Below are 11,871 nucleotides of genomic sequence, written 5' to 3' on the forward strand. Positions count from 1 at the left end.
TAAATGATAGCTTTTCTGGATACAGTAATCTTGGATGTAGGTCCTTGCGTTTAATCTTGGGTAATATAATGATGATGTGCCTTGGTGTGTTCCTTGGGTCCAGCTTCTTTGGGACTCTCTGAGCTTCCTGGATGTCCCAGAAGTCTATTTCCTTTGCCAGATTAGGGAAGTTCTCCTTCATTATTTGTTCAAATAAGTTTTCAATTTTTTGTGCTTCCTCTTCTCCTTCTGGCACCCCTATAATTCGGATGTTGGAACGTTTTGAGATGTCCTGGAGGTTCCTAAGCCTCTCCTCATTTTTCTGAATTCTTGTTTCTTCATTCTTTTCTGGTTGGATGTTTCTTTCTTCCTTCTGGTCCACACCGTTGATTTGAGTCCCAGTTTCCTTCGCATCACTATTGGTTCCCTGTACATTTTCCTTTGTTTCTCTTAGCATAGGCTTCATTTTTTCATCTGGTTTTCAAACAGATTCAACCAGTTCTGTGAGCATCTTGATAACCAGTGTTTTGAACTGTGCATCCGATAGGTTGGCTATCTCTTCCTCGCTTAGTTGTATTTTTTCTGGAGCTTTGAACTGTTCTGTCATTTGGGCCATTTTTTTTTGTTTGTTTGTCTTGGCGCGTCTGTTACTTTAAGGGGTGGAGCCTTAGGTGTTCCCCGGGGCGGGGTAACGCTGGTGGCTGCGCTGTGACGCTGCATGTGGGGGAGGGGCCGAGAGGGAGCAATGGCGCCCACTTCACTCTCCTCCGGATTTCAATCTTTCACTCCGCTACCCACAATCAAACTGGGCCACTCTGGTGCTGGTTCCCGAGTGGGTGGGCTTGTGCACACTCTAGGCCCCTGTGGGTCTCTCCAACGACCTCTCCTGTGAGGCTGGGAGTCTCTCTTGCTGCTGCCCCAACCCCCATGGGCATTTTCAATCAGAGGTTTGAGGCTTTATTTCCCCGAGCTGGAGCCCTGGGTTGCGCAGTCTGCTTCGCTCCCCGCCTTTCGCCTGGTTTATCTATGCACGAATGTGGGGCCGCGGGGTGCTACCCACTGCTCTGCCTGCCCCGCTCTCCGCCACTCTGAGTCCGGCCCTCTCGGTTTATCTGTGCGCGAATGTGGGGTCGCAGGGTCGCAGGGTCTGCTAGTGCTCGGACTGCCTGGGCCGTTTGTCCCACACTCCACCAGTCTCAGTCCCACCACAGCCACACAAGTCCTCTCCACCCAGGTGCCCGTCTCCGCCCCTCCTACCGGTCTGGATGAATGTTTATTTTGTATTTCCTTGGTGTCAGACCCTCTTGCCGTTCGATTTTCTGTCAGTTCTGGTTGTGCGAGGAGGCGCAGGTTGTCTACCTACGCCGCCATCTTGGTTCTCCGATCCATTTCCTATACTTATTCTTAACATCCCCCTGTCTATTTTGTACCTATGAAGTATGCTTCTTAATCCCTGCACCTTTTCCCCCATTTTCCTTCTTCCTTCTCCCAGCTGATAACCCTCCAAATGATCTCTATACCTATGATTCTGTTCCTGTTCTAGTTGTTTGCTTAGTTTGTTTTTTTGGATTCAGTTGTCGACAGTTGTGAATTTGTTGCCATTTTAATGTGCATAGTTTTGATCTTCTTTTTTAAAAATAAGTCCCTTTAACATTTCTTGTAATAATGGCGAGGTGATGATGAACTCTTTTAACTTTACCTTGTCTGGGAAGCACTTTATTTGTCTTTCTAAATGATAGCTTTGCTAGATAAGGAAATCTAGGTTGTAGGTCCTTGTTTTACATCACTTTGGATTCTTCTTACCAGTCCCTTCTAGCCTGCAAAGTTTCTTTTGAAAAATTAACTGACAGTCTTATGGGAACTCCTTTGTAGGTAACTCTCTGCTTTTCTCTTGCTGCTTTTGAGATTCCCTCTTTATCTTTAAACTGGTATTTTAATTATGACGTGTCTTGGTGTGGTCCTCTTTGGGCCCAACTGGACTGGGACTCTCTGTGCTTCCTGGACTTGTATGTCTATTTCATTGGCCAAATTAGGGAAGTTTTCTTTCGTTATTATTTCAAATAAGTTTTAAATTTCTTGCTCTTCCTCTTCTCTTTCTGGCATTCCTACGATTTGGATGTTGGTGTGCTTGGAGATATCCTAGAGGCACCTTATACCATCCTTGTTTTTTGTTTTTTAAGTTCTTGTTTCTTCTTGGTGTTCCAGTTGAATGCTTATTTCTTCCTTATGTTCCAAATCATTTATTTGAATCCCGGCTTCCTCTCCTTCGCTGTTGGTTCCCTGTAGATTTTTCTTTATTTCACTTAGTGTAACCTTCATTTCTTCCTTTATGATGTTGCCATACTCAATGAGTTCTCTGGGCATCCTGATGGCCAGTGTTTTGAACTCTGCATCTGAAAGGTTGGTTATCTCTGTTTCATTTCGTTCTTTTTCTGGGGCTTTGTTCTGTTCTTTCATTTGGGCCATATTTCTTTGTCTCCAAAATTTGGCAGCCTCCCTATGTTTGTTTCTGTATATTAGGTAGAGCTGCATTGTCTCCCTGTCTTAGTAGCATGGCCTATTATAACAAAGGTACCTGTAAATTGTGTGGGGTGGAGCCTTACGTAATTGCCAGGCTTTACTGCTTTGTGGCTGTGTGGGGGGAGGCCTCAGAGAGGGGACACTGCCACTACTTGGCTTCTGGCAGTTTGCCTGGCACTTACCCTGTATAACCGGTGCTCCCCCGGCTGTTGCCCTGGTGCTGAATCCCATGCAAACCACATGGCGGGTCTGCATGTGTTTTAAGTCTATGGGTCCCTTTAAGCAGAGTTTCCTGAAAATCCAGAAGTTTCTTCTGCTGCCCCAACCCCCTCTGGTTTTTATAGCCATAAGTTATGGGGCTTTATCCTCCTGGTGCTGGAACCCTGGGCTGTGTGGTCTGGCCTGGGGCTGGGATTGCACACTCCCAAGATATCCTTCCTGATTTTTATCTACCTCATCGGAATGTGGGACTTCCCATTCCACATCCGCCACCTCTCCACAGGACACCACGCCTATGTCCCTTCTATCTATCTCTGCATCTCCACCCCTCCTACTCATCTGGATGAATGTGGCTTCTTTAAATCCTTGATTGTCAGACTTCCATACACTTTGATTTTCTGATGGTTCTAGGTGTTATTTGTTTTAAGGTCTAGTTGTAATTCTTTTTGTGGTTGTGCAAGGAGGCAAATCATGTTTACCTATGCCTCCATCTTGACCAGAAGTCTTGGCTTTCTTTACTTAGCATAATTTCCTTGAGATTCATCCAAGTTGTTGCATGTATTAATAGCTGCTTTCCATTCCTGAGTAAGTAGTCCATGGTATGGATGTATAATAGTTTGTTTAGCTATTCATCCTTGAAAGCATTTGGATAACTTCTAGTTTTGGGCTGTTAAGAATAAAGCTACTATGGACACTTGTGTACAAATTTCTGTATATTCTGTTCAGCAAAGCATCTGTGTATGTCTATTTTTAAAAAGACTTTTTTTATTTATTTATTTTTAGACATAGGGGAAAGGAGGGAGAAAGAGAGGGAGACAAACATCAATGTGTGGTTGCCTCTTGTGCACCCCATACTGGGGACCTGGCCTGCAATCAGACATGTGCCTTGACTGGGAATTGAACCAGTGACCCTTTGGTTCACAGGCCAGTGCTCAATCCACTCAGCCACACCAGTCAGGGCTCTTTGCACATTTTTAATTGGATTGTTTGGTCATACTGTTGAATTTTAAGAGTTCTTTATTCTACACAGAAGTCTTTTATTGTATATGTGATTTTCTAACATTTTCTCCTAGTCTGTAATTTGCCCTTTCAGCTTCTTTCCAGCATCTTTCACAGAGGAAAGGATTTTAATTTTGATGATGTCCACTATAATTTTTCCTTTTATGGATCATATTTTTGGTGTCAAGTCTAAGAATATTTGCCTAGACCCAAGTCTCAAAGATTTTCTTCTTTTTCTCTCTAGAAGTTAGATAGCTTTACATTCAAGTCCATGATCCATTTTTTTTGGTATTAATTTTTGTATAAAGGCTCAGGTTCAAGTCAATTTTTTTGTTTGTTTGTTTTGGGGTTTTTTTGTTTTGTTTTGTTTTGCCTGTGGATGGACAGTTGCTTCAGTATGATTTGTTGAAAAGGCTGTCTTACCTCTATGGAAAGGAGCTTTTGCTCCTTTGTCAAATATTAATTGGGCATATTTATGTGTATCTATTTCTGGGTTATCTGTCTTGCTATTGTTCTGTCTGCCCATACCACATCATCTAGATTACTGTAGCTTTATAATCAATCTTGAAATTGGGTAGACTGATCCTGCCCATTTTATTTTTTTTCAAAATTGTTTCAGCTATTCTAGTTTCTTTGCCATTTAATATAAATTTTATAATAATTCTGTCTATATCTAAGCAAATCACACTGGGAATTTGATCAGAATTACATTAAACGTGTATATCAGTTTGGGGAAAATTTACATCTTAATTATATTGAGCTTTCCAATTAATGAACATGGTATGGCTCTCCACTTATTTAGAGCTTTTAAAAATTTTTTAAAATCAGTGTTTTGTCATTTTCAGCATACAAGTCCATGTATATGTTTTATTAGATTTATACCTAAGTATTCCTTTTCTTTTCTTAAGCCATTGTAAATGTATTTTTAATTTTGCTGTCCATATGTTTATTCCTGGTATATAAGAATATAACTGACTTTTATATATTGATCTTATATCCTGTCACCTTGCTGAATTCACTTATTAGTTCAAGTAGTATTTTTATAGGTTTCCAGTGTTTTAAAACATAGCAAATCACATCACTTCTGAAAAGAAGGACAGTCTTCTTTCTTTCTGATTTATGTGTGTTTTATTTCCTTTTCTTGCCTTATTGCATTGGCTAGAACTCCCAGCACTATGCTGGGTAAGAGTGATGAGAACACATATCACTACCTTGCTCTTGATCTTAATGGGAAAGCATTCAGTCTTTCATCATTACATAGAATGTTAGCTGTGGGTGTTTGCTCTTTATCAAGTGGAGGAAGTTCCTCTCTATTCATATTTCTGAAGTTTTTTTAAAATCATGAATTAGTGTTGAATTTTGTCATGCTTTCTTTGCACATATGACAAAATTCAATATTGGTACAATCGTGATTTTTCTTCTTTAGACTGTTGATATGATGTGTTTCACTGATTGATTTTCAAATATTGAAACAGAGTTCCCCCACGGATTAAGCCCCAGTTGGCCATGGTGTATAATTCTTTTTATATATTGTGAATTCTACTTGCTAATATTTTGTTAAACATTTTGCATCTTCATTCCTGAATTATATTGGTTTCTCTCTATTTTTTGTACTGCCTTGTCTGGCTTTGGTAGCAGGATAGTAACAGCCCCAGGAGCATCAGAAGAACAGAGCAGACCAACACAGCATTGCAAGTGCTCTGGGAACTAAACTGGCATTGCAGCCACAACCACCCAGAGTAGGTGAGAACCTACACGCTGCACCCGAACAGTGCAACTACCTGCTAAACAGATGATTTAAAAAGGATCTGGAGTTTCCTAACAAGGTAGCCCAAATTTACAGGATATATAGAAAATTACCTGTCATATCAAGAACCAGAAAATCATAATTTTAATGTAAAAAGAAAATCAACCAATGCTAATACAAAATCAAGATGATTCAGGTGTTGAACTTATCTGACAGAGCTTTTAAAGCAGCCATCATAAAAATGCTTTGACAAGGCATTATAAATTATCTTGAAACAAGTGGAAATGCAGAAAATCTCAGCAAAGATATATGTTACACAAAACCCAAATAGAATTACAAAACTGAGTAATACAATAATGAAGAGAACAACTTGCTGGTGGACTCGGTGGTAGAGTGGAGACATTCAGAGATAACCCAACTCCCTCCTGCAACCAGTGGCAGAGCCCGGGGAGCGGTCTACTCTGTCTCCCAGAATTCCCAGCAGGGCTGAGCTCCAGGTGTCCCCAGAGGGAACTGACCCACCCTTTATGGGCTGCCTTCCCATCCTCTTTCACTCCATATTCTCAGCCCCATGTTTCCCAGGATCAATTCTCAAATACTCTTCTGGAACTTGAATCTTTGTCTCAGGGTCTGCTTCTTGGTAACCCCAAAACAAGACAGTATTTTATTAGTTCTCATGACCCCCTATGAGGTTGTGCAGGGAAAAAACAATACCTGATCCAGAGTAAGTTCTCTCGAGTGATTTTCATCATCTGTGCTGCACTTTCATCATTTGTAAGGGAGAGGTAAGGAGCTTGCCCACCCCCACTTTCTCCGCTGGGCTTTATCTTATTCTCCTCTTAAATCACAACCTCCACAGCCCTGTCTCTAGTCCTTGCTTTGTCTGGTTTTTCCCAAGGGAAGGCAAGCAGCCTTGTCCCTGGGGTGCACAGGCAAACAAAGAAGCTGCTTCAAGCCAGCCATCCCCTCCCTCGCCAACCACAGTGGAATCACAGCCTCCATGGTGGGTTGGGTTATTGTTTTTAATACCAGTGTGAAATAAATTGAAAAATTACCCATAAAATACAGGTTTTCAGCAGCTGGCCTGAAATTTCTTTCCATAAACAAACAAGTTTAAAGAGATGCCTTAATGCCACCCGCCAGCTCCTCCCCCAGCCTTTTATGTCGGTCCCCAGGCGGGAGCAGGGTCCACTGAGAGACTCAGAGTCCTGGGCAAAGGCAGGCTGCTGGGACCATGGCTGACTTGCACCTCTCGCCCCGTTCGCCTGCTCCCTGAAGAATCCCCCAGACTCATCCCCTGCCCCCTCAACACAGACTCAGGAGCCGAACTGCCTGGATTTGAATCAGAGATTTCCTACCTATAGAATGTGACTTTAAGCAAATTACTGGACCAATCTGTGCCTCAGTTCCCCCTTTGAAAACAGGGATAATATTAGTACCTACTTCATAAGGTTGTTTGGGGATTAAATTAAATTTACATGAAGCTCTTAGAACAGTGCCTGGCAGAAGGCCATGCTGTGTAACTGTTAGCTATTATTAGTTTTACGGTGGATGAGAAACTAGGGTGGAAGATGGAGTAGGAGCTTAGTGACATTTGGACTTTTCCACAGTGAGCCTTCTTTGGGGTTTTCGTGGAGCGTTTATATAAACATCTGTCTAACATCCTGCAGTTTGGAAAGCTTGCTGACATCTGTTCTTGCCTTTGGCCTGACATTTAACCATGGAAGGATTCAGGACAGGAGTTATCCCCAGTTTCCAGAAGAGGAAACTGAGGCCTAGCAGTTGAACCCGCTCTCCCATGGTCTCAGGAAGTGGCAGCCTCCCTTTTGGTCATTTGGTGATCCAGGGTGAATCCTGACCATGGAACAGATTGAACTCATCATAGACGGAGCCCTGCTCCTTCATCACACACGGAAACTTGACCCTGATCTGAGACCAAATCATACTCCTGGTCCCAGGTGGGGCTCTGAGCCCATTCTTGGTTGTAGACGGAGCCCCAGGCTAAGGCGCCATCTTGGTTTCCGTCAGAGCCCTGAATGTTGTTTCATACCAGGCCCCGACTCCAACCTCAGACTGAGCCCTGACCCTGCGGCAGATCGAGCCCTGACCCCTGTTACAGAGTCAGAGTCCTGTCCCGCACTGACTCGCAACCCTGGTTTCATACTGAGCCTTAGCTCTGGCCTCAGGTGGAGCCTGTAATGGGGCCTGTAACCTGGAACTCCACCTGTAGGCCCCTCCTGGGCCTACTGTACGAACCCAATTGTGCATCTTCCCCAGGCTTCAGTTTATCACCCAGAAAATGGTGGAAAAGAAAATGCCTCTCAGCACACTCGAAGAGGCCCAGGCATCAGAGTAGTATTTACAACCCGTTACAGGGGGCGAGACCCCATCTCCTCTCATGTGCTTGCACAGTCCGCAACCCCACCCCGGGGCAGCCTCAGAGATCCAAGTCCTTCCAATGCCAGAACTCCGAGGAATTCTATTGTTTGGATGGTTTTCAGTTCTGATTATTCAATAGAGCCATTTCTGGTTTTACATTCGCAGCCCTGGTCAGCTGGGGTAGGGTTTTTCTTCCCTCTGTGGTTGAAGTTGTAACACTCTTTCAAACAAAGGAAAAAAAATTTTTTTAAGCAGTAAAAATATTTCCAAAATATTTTCACAAACACATTGATCTTGGTCATTGGCTGGGGGAGAGAGGGAAGGACAAAAGAGGTTTCCATAGTGAGGGGACGGCAGGTCTCTGGTGGGCTGGGGGTAGGGGCGTGGGGGCCAGCCCAGGCTCTGGGTCTACACCAGGGTGGCTGTGGAGGTGGGGAGAAGGAGGAGAATCGAGTGCAGGAAGGTGGAGGAGAGAAGCCAAGGTTCAGGCCTCTGAAACTTTCCACTCTGGAAGGAGCTGAGACCAGCAGCCTCTTACCTGCTGTGTGTCCTTAACTCAGCTTTACTTTTTCTCATCTATCAAATGGAGACAATATCAAAAGGAGGACTCTGTCGATCAAAAAGACAAGGGGGCTGCAAAGCACAAAGCACAAGGCCTGACATCGTGCAGGTGCGCACAATCGCAGCTGCTGCCACTGTTACTACTTGCATCCATGTTTGTCAGCTGAGAGGCAGTAGAGCTTACTGGTATATGGAGGCCAGAGCCGGACTGCTCGGGTTCAGCCCTGGTTCTACCACTCACTATTTTTGTGACCTCGGGCAAGTTGCTAACTCCTCTGAGCCTCAGTTTCCTTATCCATAAAATGGGGATGGTATTGAGTTAGTGTGACAGTTGGATGAATTAATACATGCAAAGCACTTAGAACTGCGCCTTACATGTAGTAAGCGCCTAATGAGTGTTAGGCATTATTACTTGTTTGAAAAATGTTTTATGCATCCCTACTACGTGCAGGTTGTGGGATAGGAAAAGTACTACACATGAGGTGCAGTAAGAAATCCTAGGCCCCCAGATTTTCTTGCCTCATGTCCCCCATCCCAGTTCTGGCCACTAGCAGTTGATTAACTGATTCATTGATTCATTCTTTACCAATCACCAGCTGTGCACTGGGGGGCGGTGAGAGTTAAAGAAACAAGGGCCTCGTAGCCCGTTGAGGAGATAGAGGAAAGCAGAAGATCACAACAAAGTTGGGTGAATTCCAAAATTCAGGCTCAGAGGAATTGGTGCCAGAGGCAGGCCCACAGGAGCTGAGGTCTGACCTGAGTCCTGAAGGGTGCACAGGAGTTGAACATTCATTCATTCAATAAATATTTACTGAGCACCAGTCCACAGGCTGAGGACTCAACCAATAACACAGCACGTTCAGGTCTGGTCCTCCTGAGGCTTACGGCCCAGCAGGGGAGACAAGGAACAACAGAGAAACCCATACACGTAGGGTATGCCGTTAGCAAGGCAAGTGCTATGAAGGGAACTAGGGCTGGGGGAGGAGACAGAGAATGATGAGGGTGGCCAGCGAGGGCCTCTATGGAAGGTGACCTGAACAGAGACCCTCGGGAGTGAGTGATGTGGAGAGTTAGGAAGAGCATGTCAGGCAGAGGGAACAGCAAATGCACAGGCCCGGAGGTAGTAATGAACTTGGGGTCATGGCAAGGGAGGTAGAGTGGGTAGAGAGGAGGGAGAGAGGAGGTTATGGGAAGAGGAGCAGAGCAGTAACAGGGTCATGGGGTTGGGGCACACATGGCTTTGTCTGAATGAGTACCCCAGGAGGCTGGAAGGGGCAATGAATTGATTCATTCATCAATGAATTAATGAATCAATTCCCCAGAGGGATACGGGGCTGATGCCAGAGACCTGGGCCAGAACAGATGGGCAGGACTCCTGCTCACTTGGGGGAAGGTGGGAGGTGTCCAACCTTCTCTGAAAGCCATTGAGTGGCATCTGACAGGGGAGGGACAAGATCAGACTATGGCATTAGACTGAAGTTCTGAGTCCTTCCACGATCCTTAATTCTCACAACAGCCCATTTCACAGGTGTGGAAGTGGAGGTCCCAGAGAGTATGCAGACAGATCTGGATGCCTTCAGCTCTGGAGGTATCCCTGCACTCTCCTCTGTCTTCTCTGGCCTCTGCCTCCCACTCCTAAGGACCCACAAAACTCACAGCCTCTACAAGTCTACCAAGTGCTCAGCCATTTCCTCCCAGCTGGCTGAGCCAAAATTGGGCTGAAGAGAAAGTGACAGGCACCACGCTCTGATATTCTCAGCCCCTTAATCCCAGGACCCGCGTGTGCCGTCCCCCCACCCGTCACTGTCCTCCTTTAATCCATTGTGACTTCTGATCAGTTCAGCCCCTAAGAGGTGCTGGCAAATTTATTCAGTGCCAAGTCTCCCCGCCTCCAGCCCCATCAGTGGGTGCCCTGCCCATACCCATCTCAGCATTTGCCATTCAGGTACCTGCTAGCCAGAACCAGTCCCCAGGCACCTGGACAGCTGATGTAAGAGAGGTGTTAACCCATGTTAACACCTCCCAGGAGTAGCCCTCAACCAATAATCTGGGAGCTGGCGGATGAGCCGCCCAGCTATCTTGTCCCTTGGGGGGGATGACTCTGCCTCCAGAGTTCCCAGGGGGATGGAAGCCCAGCTGTCCAGCTTGATCCTCACCACTCCTTATATTTGCTTCTTCCCCTTCCCTGTCTTCCTTTCCTTCCTTGCTTTCTGGTGTGTCCTGGGATCAGCTCTCAGGTAACCAGTTTGCCCTTGAATTCTTATTTCCAGATCTGCTAAGATAATTACCATGCCCAGTCAATTTCACCTGCAAAATGGCTCTCAAACTGAGCCCCTTGTCTCCATGACCCCTGTGACTGTCCGCTTGGTCCAAGCCCCAAGCACCTCCTGTCTGTATGCCTTTAAAAGTCTCCCAAGTTGATTCTTGGTTTTGGCCCTGCTTCCTACCCTTGCCCCAGGCCCAGAAGCCTAAGGGCTCTTGTTATAAAGAAAACCAGGTCATCCCCTTCCCTTGCTTAAAACCTGCCCATGGCTTTCCCTTGTCCTCTCCTTACCTTATCACTGCCTGAAAGGCCCACAGCCCTCAATCTCTTCTCCTCCTCTCTGCACCAGGCCACGTGGTTACCTTCCTGTTCTTCAAACGCACCCACTCATTACCATCTCAGGGCCTTTGCACTTGCTGTTCCCTCTGCCTGGAGCGCTCTCTGGATCTCCCACGGTGAGCTCATTCTTGTCTTCCCTAACCTCCCTGTTCCACACCTCTACACTCCACCCCCTCCCCCGCTTCACCCCCTTTAGACCATTTCCCACCATCTCAGCTGGCCTGATTAATTTGTTTTCTTGCTGATTGTGCCCCAAAGCACGGACTTTGTCTGCACATGCTGGGCCTCTTGCCTCAGACCCTGTGCTGTCCTCTGTTTAACTGTGAGTTTGGTGATGTCCTGCCCTCCTGGAGTTGATCATTTGGTTGGACAGGGGCTGGGAGAGGAAGGAAGGCAGTGGACCAGTTGTAAGAAGTGCCACAAAGGAAAAGAACTGGGAGAGTGACTGACTCGGAGAGAGTGACCAGCTGGCAGTGGGAGTCCTGCTCACTGGGGTGACTCGGTTCAGTGTAAGAATGCTTTAAATACAGTGCAGGTGTAGCTCTCTCCCACGCCAGCCCAGATGTGAGCAGTGCAGCCTGGTGGAATGTCTTCACGGTTCAGGACTCTTTCCATCTGGTAGCTCCACTGCTCCTAGGGGGCTGCCCCAGGCAGTTCTCACCACATCCACATTCCAGCCAGTGGGATTGGTCAGTGAAGGAGGCTGGGAAATGTAGTATTTGAAAGGGCAGCCATCCGCTCAGCTAAAAGCCAAGGGAAATATTATCCAGGAGAAAGGGAGATTGGATATGGGGGGCTCGTGGTGGTCCTCGCCTTAGGCATCAGCGGGAAACCACTGGGCCCCACTTTCCCTGTTTTCTGCATG

Source organism: Desmodus rotundus, chromosome 6, assembly GCF_022682495.2.
Source record: "Desmodus rotundus isolate HL8 chromosome 6, HLdesRot8A.1, whole genome shotgun sequence".
Taxonomy (NCBI): domain Eukaryota; kingdom Metazoa; phylum Chordata; class Mammalia; order Chiroptera; family Phyllostomidae; genus Desmodus; species Desmodus rotundus.